The following is a 16972-nucleotide window of genomic DNA, read 5'->3' as shown; positions in this document are numbered from 1 at the left end:
TGCATGCAAGGAGTGCCGTGCCATGCAGGGGTGTCCCCCACGTAGGGGAGCCCCATGCACAAGGAGTGCGCCCCGTAAGGAGAGCCACCCAGCACAAAAGAAAGTGCAGCCTGCTCAGGAATGGAGCCACACACACGGAAAGCTGACATAACAAGATAACGCAACAAAAAGAAACAGATTACCAGTGCCATTGATAAGGACAGAAGTGGTCACAGAAGAACACACAGCGAATGGACACAGAGAGCAGACAACTGGGGGGTGGGGGGAAGGGGAGAGAAATTAAAAAAAAAACAAACTTGCAAATCTCCATGGTTGTGTGAACCAATTCCCATAATAAACTTTTTAAAAAATTAATTTATTGAAGCATATATCTCATACATAAACACACATAAACAATAAGTTTATAGTAATAGTTGTGAACTTATAAAACAAACATATATAACTTCATACACGACTCTCATAACTCACCCCCCCACTAATACCTTGCATTGCTGTTAAACCTTTTTAACTAATGATCAAAGAGCACTGTCAAAATATTACTACTAACCAAAGTATTTTTCCTCCAACCCACCCATTATCTTTATATCACTTATATATGAACATACATAAATAAGTGTATAGTAAAAGTTGTGAACTTACAAAGTAAACATGCATAACATCATACAGGGGTCCCATACATAACACTCCACCAACACCTTACATTGTTGTGAGATGCTTGTTACAATTATGAAAGAATATTGCCAAAATCTTACTACTAATTATAGTCCTTATCTTACATTTGGTGTGTTTTTCCCCCAATCCACCCTATTATTTTTTAAATATATTTTTTATGACAGAAATTATAAACTTATAAAATAATCATGCACATGTGCAGAATTCCCGAACAACACCCCTCTATCAACACACCTCAATGTGGTGGAATACTTGTTACAAATAATATAACATCATCTGTTACCATGTCCATAGTGTATATTTGGCATACATTTTTCATACTGCCCCATTATCAACTCAGTACATCTTTGGCATAGATGCAAGAATGTTATATTATCACTGCTAACCACAGTCTGTAGGTCACTCCAGTTGTATTTTTCCACAGTCCCAACACCCTGCAGTAGTGATGTACATTTGCTCTAGCTCACAAAGGACACTCTTGCATCTGTACCATCAACCACAATTCTCATCTACCTCTTGGTGCTGTTCTATTCCTAGATTATTCTCTTGCATTCTGTCAATTGCCATTTACATACCTAGACTACCATTTTCAGCCACATCTCCATTTATAAACTTTTACTATGTGTTACCATCCACTCTATACATTTCCACACTTTTACAGTACAGCTAATTAAAACTTCTACATACATTAAACTTCAAAAACATATATTAAACATTAAAAAACAAAAATGTTCATCTCAGTCCTCCTCTTATCTCCTTTAAGAATCCACCACCTACCACCAGGTCTTGAAGATATTTTCTTACAATTTCTTCTAAAAGTTTATGGCTCTTCTGTGTGGGTTTGATAGGCTAATCAAAAATCACTTGACCATACATGTGAAGTTCTGTTTCTGATTTGGTTCCATTGGTCTCTGTGTCTGTCTTTATGTCAGTACTATGCTGTTTTTACCACTATAGTTAGGAAATATGATTTCAAGTCCAGAGATGAGGGTTTGCTTTTCCTTTTTATGATGTTTCTGGCTATTCAGGACCTCTTACCCTTCCAAATAAAATTGATAATCATGTTTTCAATTTTTTAAAAAATGTTGGTGGAATTTTTATTGGGATTGCATTGAACCTGTATATCAATTTGAGTAGAATTGACATCTTAATGATATTAAGTCTTCCAATCCATGAGTATAGAATGCTTTCAGTTATATAGGATTTTTTTTCTTTTAACACTGAGTTGCAATTTTCTGAATACAAGTGTTTTACATCATTGGTTAAGTTTATTCCTACTTGAGTTTTAGCTGTCATATTTTATTTTCACCACTCTTTTGCCACTTTTAGCTACTTTTATTGATATAATCTTCATTTCTAGACTCTCTTTCAGGCCTCTATCTCCTGTCTTTTCTTTTCAGGCTCTAGGACACCCTTCAGTATTTCCTAAAAATCTGGTTGCTTGCTTAGAAATTCTCTCAGTTTCTGTTTATCTGTGAATATTTTAACTTCACCCTCATTTCTGAAAGACAGTCTTGCTGAATATAAGATTCTTGGCTGAAAGGTTTTCTCTTGTAATATCTTAAATATATCACACCACTGTCTTCTTGCCTCTGTGGTTTCTGGTAAGAAATCAGCACTTAGTCTTATTGGGTATCCCTTATATGTTATCCATTGCTTTTCTCTTGCTGCTCTCAGAATTTTCTGTCTTTGGCATTTGACATTCTGATGAGTGTCTCAAAGTTGGTCTTTTCAGATTTTTTTTGAATGGGAGTACATTGTGCTTCTTGGACATGTATGTTTATGTCCTTCAATAGGGTTGAGAAATTTTCTACCAGTATTTCTTAAAATATTCCTTCTGCCCCTTTTCCCTTCTCTTTTCCTTCTGGGACACCCATGACATGTATGTTTGCATGTCTCTTGCGTCATTCAGTTTCCTGAGACCTTGTTCAATTTTTTCCCTTCTTTTCTTCGTCTGTTCTTTTGCATGTTCACTTTCAGAGGCCATTTCTTCAAGCTCACCAATCCTTTCTTCTGCCTCCTCAAATCTGCTATCACACTATTCCAATGTTATTTTTTTATTTTTCTTTAAAGATTTATTTATTCCTCTCCCCTTCATCCCCAGCTCCCACCCCCACCCCAGTTGTCTGTTCTCTGTGTCTATTTGCTGCCTCTTCTTTGTCCACTTCTGTTGTTGTCAGCGGCATGGGAATCTGTGTTTCTTTTTGTTGCATCATCTTGTTGTGTCAGTTCTCCATATGTGCGGTACCAGTCCTGGGCAGGCTGCACTTTCTTTCGTGCTGGGCGGCTCTCCTTACGGGGCGCACTCCTTGAGCATTGAGCTCCCCTATGCAGGGGACACCCCTGCATGGCACGGCACTCCTTGTGCACATCAGCAATGCACATGGGCCAGCTCCATACAGGTCAGGGAGGCCTGGGGTTTGAACCATAGGCCTCCCATGTGGTAGATGAACGCCCTAACCACTGGGCCAAGTCTGCCACCCCAATGTCTTTTAAATTTCATTGATAGCACTTTTCATTCCCATTAGATCTATTTTTCTATGTATGCTTTCAAATTCTTCTTCGTGCTCATCCAGTTTCTTGTTAATATCCTTAATCTCTTTAGCCATCTCATTGAATTTATTAAGGAGATTTGTTTGAACATCTATGATTACTTGTCTCAACTACTTTATGCCATCTGAAGGCTTATCTTGTTCCTTTAACTGGGAAATAGCTTCCTGTTTCTTGGTGTGGATTGTAATTTTTTGTTGGTGTCTTGGCAGCAGGCTTACTAGAATATTTATTCCGGGTGCAGGTTTTCTTTTTAGTTTAGGACTTCCTGTCCTTTCTTCCATGCTGGTTGTGCAGTAGGAGCTAAGGTTGTAGTTAGTGTTATAAGCTGTGTAGGCTCAAGCTGCCCTCATTGCCCCAGGGACTGATGAAGCTTCTTCCAACTTTCTCCTTTGCCATGGTTAGGGACAGAGTCACAGCTGTGTGGAATAATCCAAGTCATGCAGGCCCAGACTGTAGTTGCCCAGAGAAACTGATGAAGCTTCATGACCCTTTCTCCCCTGCCTGGGGCAGGGATGGAGCTGCAGGTGTGGGAAGCAATTTATGTAGTGCAGGTCTAAGATGACCACAGTTACCCCAGTAGACTTCCAATTATTCAGTCTGTGCCAGCCAAAGGTAACTGCAGTTACCTGGACAGGCTGGTGTAGGGCCCATCAGCCTCCTCCCTGTCAGAAGCAGGGCTGAAGCTTAGTCTAGGGCTGCAAGCTGATTTGGGTAAAAGAAATCAGTTCCTATGGTCACTATGATTTTCAATCAGCCCGGCTTCCCCTCAGACTGGGGGCAAAGTCAAAATGGTGGCTACTGTCCTCCTTCTGACTTGCACAGGTTCACACCCCAGCTATTCCTAGGGTTATACTTTACTACTATAGTAAAGCCTACTAATCAGTAGCTGAAATGGGTAGATAACCATCTCCACCTCCTGATTTTGGGAAATGGAGCTTCCAATTCCAGCCACAGAACAGATCCTGGGGCAGCCATGCCACCAGAGTAGGATAATCACCAGCCTCCGCAGCTTGGCCATTAATTGCCCAGAGAGGCTGGCACAGGTCCCTGCAGCTTCCTCCCAGCTGGAGGTGGGGCTGGGGCCTAGGCTAGAGCTGCAATCTGACCTGGATGGGAAGCCAGTCCCCACCAACACTGTGATTCTCAGTCCACCCTGCTCCTCCTCATGCCAGGTGCAGAGTTAAGATGGCAGCTACTGACCTCTTTCTGACTTGGACAGGCTAAAACTTTAGCTGTTCTTAGGATTATACTTTAGCCTGCTGAATTTACTCATCAGTAGCTGAAGTTGGTGCCCAACTGTCTCTTCCTCCCCCATTTTTGGGAAGTGGAGCTTTCAATTCTGGTCACAGAACAGCTCCTGAGGTGGCTTGTACCTCCAGCGGAGGATGGGCACCAGCCTCCATGGTGTGGAGCGCTCTACCTATGAGTCTTCTCTGCAGATGGACAGTCTCCATTCCTTGAAGGATGTTGTAGGATGCTCTTCTGGCCTCCTGGAGCCCCCACACAGGTGCTTCAGCTAGCTCCAGAGAGCTGTGGATATTTACTAACTGCCCTGTAGCACATGAAAAGATTCTTTCCAGCAACAGGGAGATGCAAATTATAGCTCCAATGAGATACCATTACAAACCTATTTGAATGTCTAAAATTATATAGGCTCACCATGTTGGCAAGGATATGGAACAACTGAAATTCTCTTACACTCTTGCTGAGAATGGAAAATGGAGCAATAACCTTGGAAACCAGTCTGACAGTGTTTTGAGATGTTGAACACATACTTAACTAAAGTATAACCCAATCATTCCGTTCCTAGGTTTTACCAAAGAGAAACAAAAGCATATCAAAACCATACATTTCATACAAAGCCTTCTTTACAAATTTTAATACATCTTTATTTGTAACAGTCAAAAACTGGAAACAACTCAACTGTGCATCAAAAGGTGAATGAATAAACAAACTGTAGTACACCATTCAATGGAATACTACTCAGCAATAAAGGGATAATGTGTTGACACACATAGAAGAATCACAAAGTAAGTATGGCAAATAAAAGAAGACATAGAAGAAGAAGAAAAGAACATACTGCATGATTCCATTTACATAAAACTCGTGAAGGGAAATGGATGTGGCTCAAGTGATTGGGCTCCTGTCTACCATATAGGAGGCCCATGGTTCAGTTCCAGTACTTCCTAAAAAAGACACTCAGCTGGTGCAACAGGCAGGCTCAGCAAGCTGACACAAGATGATGCAACAAGAGACACCAGAGGAAAAACATAATGAGATACACAACAAAGCAGGGAGCAGAGGTGGCTCAAGTGATTAAACACCTCCCTCCCACATCAGAGGTCCTGGGTTTGGTTCCTGGGACTCCCAAAGAAAAAAGGAAGATGAACAGACACAGCAAGTTCAAACAAAGAGGGGATGGGGAAAGATAAATAAATAAAATAAACCTAAAAAAAAAAAACCTCCTAAAGATGCAATAGCGACAGAAAACAGATCAGTTTGGGAATTGGAAGGGAACGGGGAGGGCTAAAAAAAGGGATTACAAAGAGGCATGAGGAAACTTTTGAAGTGATGGGCATGTTCATTATCTTGATTGTGGTAATGGTTTCACACACATACATCATATATACCTTTATATACATACATCAAAACATCTAATTATAGGCTTTAAATTTGTACAGTTTATTGTACATCAATTATACTCCAATAATGCTGTTTTTAAAAAAAAACCTACTGTGTTTCAGTCAATTACTCTTTACATTTCTAATAGTTTTTGCTTTGTATATTTCAGGATTACTTAGTGTCTAAAAGTTTCATGACTAAAACATTTTCATTGTGGATTATACCCTTCCATTAAAAAAAAAAATTACCCTATCATTTTGCCTTAAATTTCCTATAGGCCAGTATTACCACGGCAGCCATGCCCTGTCTGCTCACACTTATCTAGCCTACATGTTTCCCTTTGGCCTGTCCTCTCTAGACAATAACATTAGGAAGGTTACCAACCTACCTTCATTTCCTCACCTAAAAGATGAGCAGCCTTCACAGGGTTGCTGTGAGGAATAACTGCACTAATATCAGTTAAATATTCTCAACCTCAACTATTTATGTCTTGAGCATAATAATTCTTCATTGTAGGGGCTGCCCTGTGTGTTGTACAATGTTTAGCAGCATCCTGGGCCTCTGCCAACTAGAAGCCAGAAGCGCACTCCTCCCACTTGTGACAACCACAACTGTCTCTAGACGTCATCAAATGTCCTCGGGAGCACAAACTACTGTTTAAAACCAGTGATTTGGACCAATGCTTGGGATACAGTAAATGCTATATAAATGTTTACTAAATAATTGTTCTGTGGCTAGGGTATGGCCATTCTCCTTCCTGGGGCCACTGACCACTGCACCATGGAAAAGTCCAGATGGATCAGGAAGATGCACCGTTGCCCACAGACCACTCAATATGGCCATGTATATTATATCCTCGTGCCTCTTGGCCCAACGCTTCAGGTGCCCTGACTCACAGCATGATGTGCACCTCTACCCACACCCACAGCCCCTCTCGCTCTCATTCCTCCAAAATTAGGGTTACGAGTAGCGTTCTTCCAGAATATCCTCTACTTATTTCCTGTGATCCTGGTGATTTTTCAAAAGGCAAATTTGCTGAGCAGTTCTAACGTCTTCTTTCAATGTGGTTCTGCCTACATTGTAGTTGGTAGATGGTCTCCAGCACTGTAACTTGCGGGCGACCTTCTTCTCTATCTCCAGGGCCCATTCAGGGTACGTCTTATCTTGGGGTCATCTTAAATCACTTTGGAATGAGGGGAAGCCTCTGCTGAGGCTTACATATTTTTTAGAATTCTATCCTATACATTTTTAGGATTAGAAAAGTTCTTAATAAGACTGTTCAAGTTTTTTGTTTTTTTTTTAAAGAAAAGATTTAGCTTTTCTCAGGCAAAAATGTGCAATATACTGAGTTTTATTAGAAAACTCTTGATAGGAACTAAAATATGTAAAAAGAAAAATCTGCAAGTTTTTTTTAGCACCACAGTATAAAAATACTAGCTGTTTATAGATTTGCCAAGTTAAATTTCTGAATCCCTTATCTTCAACAAATGTCAATGTTATGGGGAGCAGATGTAGCTCAAGCAGTTGAGCACTTGCCTCCCTCATGGGAGGTCCCAGGGTCGGTTCCCAGTGCCGGTTCCTGACGCCTCCTGAGAAAACAAACAACAAGCAAAAAAAACAATTCAGGGAAGCCCATGTGGCTCAGGGGTTAGGCACCAGCTTTCCACATACAAGGTCATGAATTCAATCCCCAGCCCCCAGTACCTCAAAAAAAAAAAGTCAATGTTCTGCTTTCCTTATAGATAGATGTTTTCCCTTGGATTGCTTGATAAACAGCACAGTGTGTTTATAAAGTCACTTGAGAAAAAACTTTAGCAAGGAGTCAGAAATTTGTATTTCTTGGACATGCTTAAATTGGGGGTCATTACTGTATCACAAGGAAGACTGTATCTCCAAGTTATCAATTATCTGGAAGCTCTCTGAACAGATGTGATATTTATTGACTTACAGGAACTGGAGAAGGTCTTGGAGCTCACATAATTCAACCTCCAACTCAATTCTGCAATCTGGGTTACATCATCTCTGCCAAATGATAATCTTCTCCCTGCAGTAAAAGAGGACTAAACTGCTCTATATGAAATAAGAAGAGAAAGCTGGGGATATTTGCTCCTGCTCTTCCTGCAGAAGAGCAAAAGAAGGGTAAAAAGAGTAAACTGGAATTTAAAAAGCATACAGCGAATAAGAAAAAAATTTACAACAAGGAATAATATCAACCTTAATATATAAAGAGACTCGACAAGGTAATTAAAAAAAAACAAACACTGATTCCACAGCAGAAAATTAAATTAGTGAAGGATAAAACAATTCATAGAGAACAAGAATTGGATAACATATGTATAAAAAATGTTTTAAGTAAAGGAATAAAATATAACTGAAAAAATATTTCATATATATATCTTTTCAAATTGCTAAATTTATTTTTTAATAGATTATTCAATACTCCTCACCAAGGGGCAAGGAAATGGGCACTATCATACACTCCTGGTGGTAGTATAAAGTGATTCTAAACAATATATATAAACACATAAAATTAGAGGCTATTTTGTAATGTCATTATCAATACAGTACTAAGAAAACTCAGGTTATCAAAAACAAATTAAAATCAATGCGCTAACAGGGAAAGGGGGAATAGAGATATAGAGTTTCAAAATTGCAATACCAAAATCATTTTCACTGCAGGAAATCTCAATAAAGGTGTTTTTATTCACCTAAGTACATTTTATTATTGCAAGCTAAAAATAATAAACTTATTCAATAAATGTAAAAAATTACTTTCACAGATACTATGTTTTCTGAGTATAATGCAGCAAGCACTATCATAAAAAAAGAAAAATGAATAATCCTATATGCCTGAAAATTAAAATTACCCTACTAGATATTTGTTTTAAGGATAAATTTATGCTGCTGAAACTCTAGAGGGAAATATTTTGACATTACTAATTAATAATAAAACAATAATGAATAATCAACTTAATTATTATTTTTTATATTTACCAGGCACTTGTTAAGGGTTTCATACATTCTCACACTAAAATTTTAATTGTATGTTTATTATGACATGTATATCTACCTATGAAAATAAAATATTTTTTTAAAGAAAAATAACTTGAAAAAGCAAACCTAGGTAAATACCAAATTTTGTGTGAAGAAAATATTGCCAAAGCTTCAGGAGCTTCCTGTGTACCTCTCTCCCAATCACATACCTTAAAGGTAACCTGCCCTCCTGACTTTTATGAGTCTCTTATTTTCTAGTTGTTTCATCTATGTACACAATCCTAAAAATACACTGCTTAGTTTTAACTGTTCTTTTAACTTGATTTAAACAGAATTTATTGCATGTATTCTTTTGTAGCCTACTTTTTAAAAAATTTATTGAAGTATATCACTCATACATAAACATACATAAACAGTAAGTGTATAGGAATACACTTACAAAATGAACTTACAAAACAAATATATATATCATACAGGACTCTTGTACCTCACCCTACCACCAATACCTTGCACTGCTGTTAAACATTTTTAACTAATGATTAAAGAGCACTGTCAAAATATTGCTACTAACCAAAGTATTTTCCCCCAACCCACCCTATTATTATTATCTTTATATCATTTATATATGACCATACATAAATAATAAGTGTATAGTAAAAGTCATGAACTTACAAAGCAAACATGCATAACATCATACAGGGGTCCCATACATCAACCCTCCATCAACACCTCGTATTGTCATGAGACATTTGTTACAAATTATGAAAGAATATTGTCAAAATCTTGCTACTACTTATAGTCCTTATCTTATATTTGGTAAATCTTTCCCCCAAGCCACCCTATTATTATTTAAATATATTTTTTATGACAGAAGTTGTAAACTTACAAAATAATCTTGCACATGTGCAGAATTCCCAAACAACACCCCTCTATCAACACACCTCAATGTGGTGGAACACTTGTTACAAATAATATAACATCATCTGATTGTTACCAAGTCCATAGTGTACATTTGGCATACATTTTCCATACTGCCCCATTATTAACACAGTACATCTTTGGCATAGATGCAAGAATGTTATATTATTACTGCTAACCACAGTCTATAGCTCACTTTGGTTGTATTTTTCTCATGCTTCTCCACATTCCCAACATCCTACAACAGTGATGTAAATTTGCTCTAGCTCACAAAGGACACTCCTGCATCTATATTATCAACCACATTCTCATCCACCTCTCGGTTTACTGTCCTATTCAGTTCCTACATTATTCTCTAGCATTCTATCAATTGTAGCCTGCTTATTTTGTTCAACTTTGTCTGAAAACTTCACTCCTGTGGTTGCATGTTGCTATAAATCTTGTTTTAATTGTAGTATCATATAAACATACCACAATTAATTATGTATTATAATGATGAATACTTGGATTACTTTCATTTTAGGGCTTTCTCAAACAATGTGAATATTCTTCTACTTGTCTCCTGGTGTATAGGTGCAAGATTTTCTTAGGTTAAATATCTAGGAGTAGAACTGCTGGATCTTAGGATTTGCAGGTATTTAAATTTACCAAATGGGGAGTGGATGTAGCTCAGTGGTTCAGTGCCTTCTACCTATGTGCAAGATGCTGGGTTCAATCCCCAGTACCTCCTAAAAAAAATAATAAAAATAAATCAATTAATGCCAAAGCAGCCTTCAAATTAGTTGAATCCGGGAAACGGACTTTGGCCCAGTGGTTAGGGCGTCCGTCTACCATATGGGAGGTCCGCGGTTCAAACCCCGGGCCTCCTTGACCCGTGTGGAGCTGGCCATGCGCAGTGCTGATGCGTGCAAGGAGTGCCGCGCCACGCAAGGGTGTCCCCCGCGTAGGGGAGCCCCACGCGCAAGGAGTGCACCCGTGAGGAGAGCCGCCCAGCGTGAAAAGAGCGAGCAGCCTGCCCAGGAATGGCGCCGCCCACACTTCCCGCGCCGCTGACGACAACAGAAGCGGACAAAGAAACAAGACGCAGCAAATAGACACCAAGAACAGACAACGGGGGGAGGGGGGGAAATTAAATAAATAAATAAATCTTTAAAAAAGAAAAAAAAAAAAAACAACAAATTAGTTGAATCCATTTATATTCTCACTAATACTACCTGAGAGTTCCAATTGTACTCCATTGTTAATCCCAAGAATTATCAGACTTTATAATATTTGCCAATCTGGTAGGAATGCAAGAGTTTCTTGTTGTGGTTTTAATTTAAATTTCCTGATTATTGAGGATGAACATCTTTTCATATGTTTATTGGACACTCAAGTTTCTTCTATCATAAAGTTACTGTTCTCATGTTTTCCCCATTTTTTTATTATGTTCCTTTGTTGTGTGTATATGTGACTTGATGGGATTTCATTATATATATTGGGTATCAGTTTTTGTCAATTATATGATTTGTAATCATTTTCACCCAATTTGTGGCTTATCTTTTTACTCTAGGATTGCTTTTAAGAAAATTAATATGCTTGTGTGTGTATCCTTACTTAGGAAAGCTTTTGCTACCTGGAAGATATATAAATATTTTTCTGGAATTTGTGTATGGTGTGAAGTAGGGGTCCAATTTCATTTTTTAAAAAAATGGGCACCCAACGGTCCCATTAATATCTATAGAAGAAAAAAAACAACAACTAGCCTTTCTCCACTCATTTAAATCCTTCTGTAATATATAAGGGTCCTTTTTTGTGTAGTTCTGGGTCTCTGTTCTATTGCATTGTTCTAAATACTTATCCCTCCACCAAAACCACACTCCCCTAAACTCTAGAACTTTATAAACCATTATCTCTGAGAAGACTATTCTCCCCACCTTCTTCAAGAGTGGCCAAGAATTAGTTAGAACTTTGAACATCAATATAAATTTGACAATAATTTTACCAAAAGTTCTCAAAGTAAGTTTGGGGTTTGGATTAAGATTACAGATTCTATAAATAAAATTGAGAAAATTGGCCTCCTCATAGTATTGTCTTTTATGGATCTCTATCTACTTAGATATCCCTTCATTTCTTTCAATATGATTTCATTTTTTTCCATTAGGTTACCACACAGCTTTTAAAAAGTTATTCCTATGTATTTCATATTTTCCTATGCTACTGTTAAAGGTATGTTCTAAAATGCTCATTTTTAATACATGCTGGTGTATAAAAATGCATTTGGTTTTTTCAAGCCGTCCAACTTGCTCAATTCTTATTTCTAAAAAATGCTTTGTATATACGTTTGGGTTTTCCATATAGGCAACTCATCTACGGATAATGAGAGTTTTCATACTTGTCTCCCAACACCACTACCTCTAACTTCTCTCTACTGATCTACCATGCTGGCTAACTCCAGCACGACGAGCAGCAGGGTTGGCAGTGGGCATCCTTGACGAGCCCAAATCAATGAGAAAGCTTTGGACTTTTCACCATTAAGAATGATGTTTGAAGTTTGTGGTTGTGTTTTCTGTGGATATCTTTGCAAGGTTAAGTAAATTAAATTTCCTTCTCTCCTAGTCTGATAATTTTTTTCTCTTTTAATCATGAATGGATGTTGACTTTTAGCAAAGTATTTTCTGCATCTCTTAAGATAATCATACAATTTTTCTCCTTTAATATGTTGATATGCCAAATTATTTCATCTTCTAATGTTTGTGGGCCTCATATTCCTCGCTTCATAAAACTCAGATCATTAGTACGTACAAGCCATTTTTTATTTTTTATTTTTAATTTCTTAAACACCTGTGAATCTAACACAGAAACAAGAAAACTGACATTTTTGTACACCTATGTAATACTCCATCACTTCCCCTCACATTAAGTAAATAAATTTTCCTGAATCTTGCAATTATTTCTGATTTTATGTATTTGTGTGTGTATACCTGAAGAACATATTGTTTAGTAATTTTAGTTTAAGCTGTTTTGCTCTAACTTTGAGCACCATAGTATATTTAAGCAACTGGGACTTAATTCACTCAATCTTACATATAATTTTTGCACATAGATGTAGCTGCATTGTTTGGACATCTACCTAATATATTCCTTTACAAATACACTTTATAGATCCATTCTCCTAACCATGGGCATCTGGATAGATTCCAGTTTATGAGTATTATAAACAACGATGCTGTCAACTTTTTAATATGTCTCCTGCTACACTTTTCAATTCCATCCTGCTCCTAGGAGTAGAAATACTGGGTAGATGAGAGTGTGTATATATATATATATATATATATATATAACTATTAAGATAAAGCCAAATTATTTTACAAAATATGGCTGTACCCAATCTACATCCCTACTAGCAAATTATAACTGATAATGTTGATCTATCTCCTTTCCAATTTAGGTAGTCAGACCTTTTGATTTTTGCTGTTTAAATGATTATTAAACGGTTACCATACAGTAGTATTTATGTTGTTCATATTACTTTTTTATCTTTTCTCTTTTTGTAGCATCTTTAGTTAAGCTCTCTTCATTCTTGATAGTAGTTTTATGTGCAGTCTTCTCTCTCTTGAACCATCTTGCCAAAGGATTATTTATTTACCCTTTAATTTATTTGGTACTCTACTGAGTATACTCCACTGAATAGTCATTTACTATTTCCACTTGTTAATTTTTGCTCAGAACTTTTTTATACCTTTCACCTTTCTTCCCTTATAAAGATTCATGGATACAATTTTCGCTAAAAGCATTGTTTAGCTGTACCCTGAAAGTTTTCACTTGTAGTGTTTTCATGATTATTCAGTTTCAATTATTTCCTAATTTCTACTTTTTCTGTGACCTGTGAGTTATTTAGAAGATTTCTTAATTGCCAATTATGTAAAATTTTCTAGTTACCATTTAATTACTGATTTGAAGTTTAATGGCATTTTTGTCAGATAATATCCTCTGAATGATTTCAATTCTCTGATATTTATTTTAATTCTTTAGTGTGTGCTTGAAAGAAGGTTAACCAGAACTTAGAGGCAGTGCTACATATATATACACATATATATTTAGACACACACACACACTCATTAGGACAACACTGTTAGAGGAAAATCCATGGCTCTGAATACATTTATCAGTAAATAAGAAAAGCAAAAAGAAACCTAAGCTTAACTGAAAACATGCAAGTGTACACCCAAAGAAACAAGAAGGAAAGAAATAATAAAGTGTATAAATCAATGAAATGGTCTAGAAAAAATGTGACAATAACACCAGTAGCTCCTTCTTTAGAAAGATATTATACTCAGGAAGGACTGCCTGACAAAATAATAATAAAATGCAAGTAAATACAATGTATACTTAAATGAGGGGACAAGTTATAGTTATGTTAAATATTTTTAAAATTAAGTGCTACTATTAAAAAAACTACCCCAATACTTTTGAAAACCTAGAAGAGATTTTTTAGAAAACTATATTAATGATAAAATAAGCACAATAAAAATTAAAACCTTGAATAGGCCAATAGTTATAATAGTAGCTCAAAATCTCTTAGAAAGAAAAGAAAGAATTTGCCTAGATGGTTCTACAGGGGAGGAGTCACACTGAACTGGAAAATCTCTATATTATATAAACCTAAATAAAATTATAAAAATTATGAAAACTTCCCAGTCCATATTTTAGGTCAGAACAATCTTTAAAAAATCAGAAGATAGTATGGAGAAGAAAATTATAGGCCAATTTCACTAATAAACATAGAAGCAAACTTCCTAAATAAAACATCAGCTAACAAAACCCAGCTAACAGAATCCAACAGAATACTTATTAGGTTATTCTAGAAATGTAACAATGACTTAACATTAGAAAATATATAACTGTATTGCACCAAAACAATGGAGTAAAGAAGAAAAGGAAACACATAGTCATCTCAACAGGCAAGGCATTTGACCAAGTTTCATATCCAATTAAAAAAAAACAAAAAACAAAACTAGAGATGGAACAGACCTTTGTTAACTTCTTGAAGACTATTAATACTCTAGTAATATAATTATTGGAAAACTTTTGATTCATTTCTTTAAAGGTCAATAACAAGATAAAAAAAAGCTACCACCATCACAGCTACTGTTCAACTTAGTATAGGACATTCTGGACAAAGGAATAAGAATAAGAAATAATAAAGAAGAGGATGTGGTTCAAGTGATTGAGCTCCCACCTACTACATGGGAGGTCCCTGGTTTGATTCCCCAAGCCTCCTAAAGACAACAGCAAGCTGACATGACAGGCAGGCACGGCAAGCTGACACAAGATAACTCAACAAGAGATACAAAGAGAAAAAATCAATGAGAGACACAACAAAAGCAGGGAGCAGAGATTTCTAGTACCTCATAAAGAAGACAAGCAAGATAGCAAGCTGATGCAATGCGCAGGCATGGCAAGATGATGCAACATGATGACACAACAAGAGGCACAAGAAGAAAAAACATGAGACACACAAGAAAGCAGTGAACACAGGTGGCTCAAGCAAATTAGGTGCCTTTTTCCCACATTGGAGTCCCAGGTTTGGTTCCTAGTACTATCTAAAAGATACAAAGACAACAGACAGACACAGCAAGGGCAAACAATGAGGGGGTGGGGAGAAATAAAGTAAATCTTTAAAAAAAAAATAATAGGCAAAAACATTAGAAGGGAAGTGGTAGTGTTCACTATTTGAAATTGACCTGATGGGATAATAGGCATACAAATAAAAGACCTTATAAGAAATTAAAATACCGTACAAAATCACAATAATAAAAGTAGCAGCATAGGCCAGACAACGACCAACAGAACACAATAAAAAGCTCAGAAAGAGACTCACCTGTATATGAAAACTTATACAATAAGAGGTAGAAGAGTGGGCAAAGGATGGATCATTTAGCAGTGATGGAAAAGTTGGTGCACACTATGGAAAAAATAAAGTTGGATCCATACCTCACACGGTCTCCAGATGTGGACTTGAGATGTATTAAAACCCAAAACATGAAAAGTAAAAGTGTAAGCTCATAGAAGGTTACATGGAGAATATCATGATCCTAAGGCAGGGGATTACTTTTTTCACGGAATTCTAAAAAGAACAAAATTTGGGGAAGGAGAGTGATAGTGTAGATTCTACAATAACAAAAGTAAAGGAATTACAAAAGTAAAAGTCCCTGTTTAAATAAAGTCACCACACTCAGAGTTAACAGATAAACAACTGGGAATGGATAAATGAAATGAAAAGCATTAAAACAGAAAATTCCATAGAAAAATGGATAGGAATTCACAATTTAAGAAAGAATAAACCCAAAATGCAGTAACATAAAGACATGTTCAAACTCCTTGGTATTCAAAGAAATGCAAATTATACAAGGTAATACTATTTTACAGAGAGAAAAATGGCAAAAATTAACAAGTTACATAATTACAAGTACTGACAAAACTCTAAGGAAATGTACTATTTTATTTCTGGTCACAGTTAAACTGTGGCTGCTATTTTGGAGAAGATATCAGTATTCAGAAAAATGAAATATAGATATACCCTATGATCCAGAAATCCTACTCTAGGCTATATGCTATAGAGGAACTTTGCACAGGTCCATAAGGACACATGTACAAAGATTTTCATGGTAATAGTGGGTATGGTACTAATAAGTAAAATAGGGAATGTGCACATACAGAATACTCCAAAGCTGTGAGAATTAATAAGCTAAGTGTCTATTTTAGAAATATGCATAGTGTCAGAAACACAGTATGGCATAATAAAGTAAAAAATAAAATGAGATTTATATCATGATACCATTTATGTCAAATTATAACACATATAATATCATACATATTTGAAGAATAAAAAAGGTATAATGGAAGGACATATATTAAACACAACAAGGATTGGAAAGTTGGGACTAGAAGTAGGGATGGAATAATAAGAGAAAGTGTAATATTATAATATAGAGCAATAGAGAAGAGGGGTTTTGCATTCACCAATAGTATGCCATGAATTAACTGAAAGGTAATAAATAATTCATCTCAGTAAGTGCAGGAACCAAAAAGGAAAGAAATTTTTATAAAAACTGGGAAAAAAACAAGCCTCAACATAAGCCTTTCTCATATGCCTTTAAATGCATACACTCATGAGTTTCTTAATGAGTTTGAGAATTCTTATTTCTGGCCTTGACCCAGCAAAACTTGT

At 36.4% G+C, this 16972-nt stretch overlaps 1 protein-coding gene across 1 annotated transcript in view; it reads right to left on the bottom strand.

Moving 5' to 3' along the window:
• Window positions 1-334: 334 nt before the first annotated feature.
• The window catches only part of REXO2 (RNA exonuclease 2), a 33852-nt gene continuing 17214 nt past the window's right edge, over window positions 335-16972 (bottom strand). The window contains exons 8-9 of the transcript XR_009183799.2: window positions 7796-7891; window positions 335-7436 (exon numbers count right to left, since the gene is read on the bottom strand). The gene's annotated coding sequence lies outside the window, so the exon portion shown is untranslated. The remainder of the gene's footprint in view (window positions 7437-7795; window positions 7892-16972) is intronic.

This window comes from Dasypus novemcinctus, chromosome 27, assembly GCF_030445035.2.
Source record: "Dasypus novemcinctus isolate mDasNov1 chromosome 27, mDasNov1.1.hap2, whole genome shotgun sequence".
Classification (NCBI taxonomy): Eukaryota; Metazoa; Chordata; class Mammalia; order Cingulata; family Dasypodidae; genus Dasypus; species Dasypus novemcinctus.
This window is presented reverse-complemented; position numbering and strand designations above follow the sequence as displayed.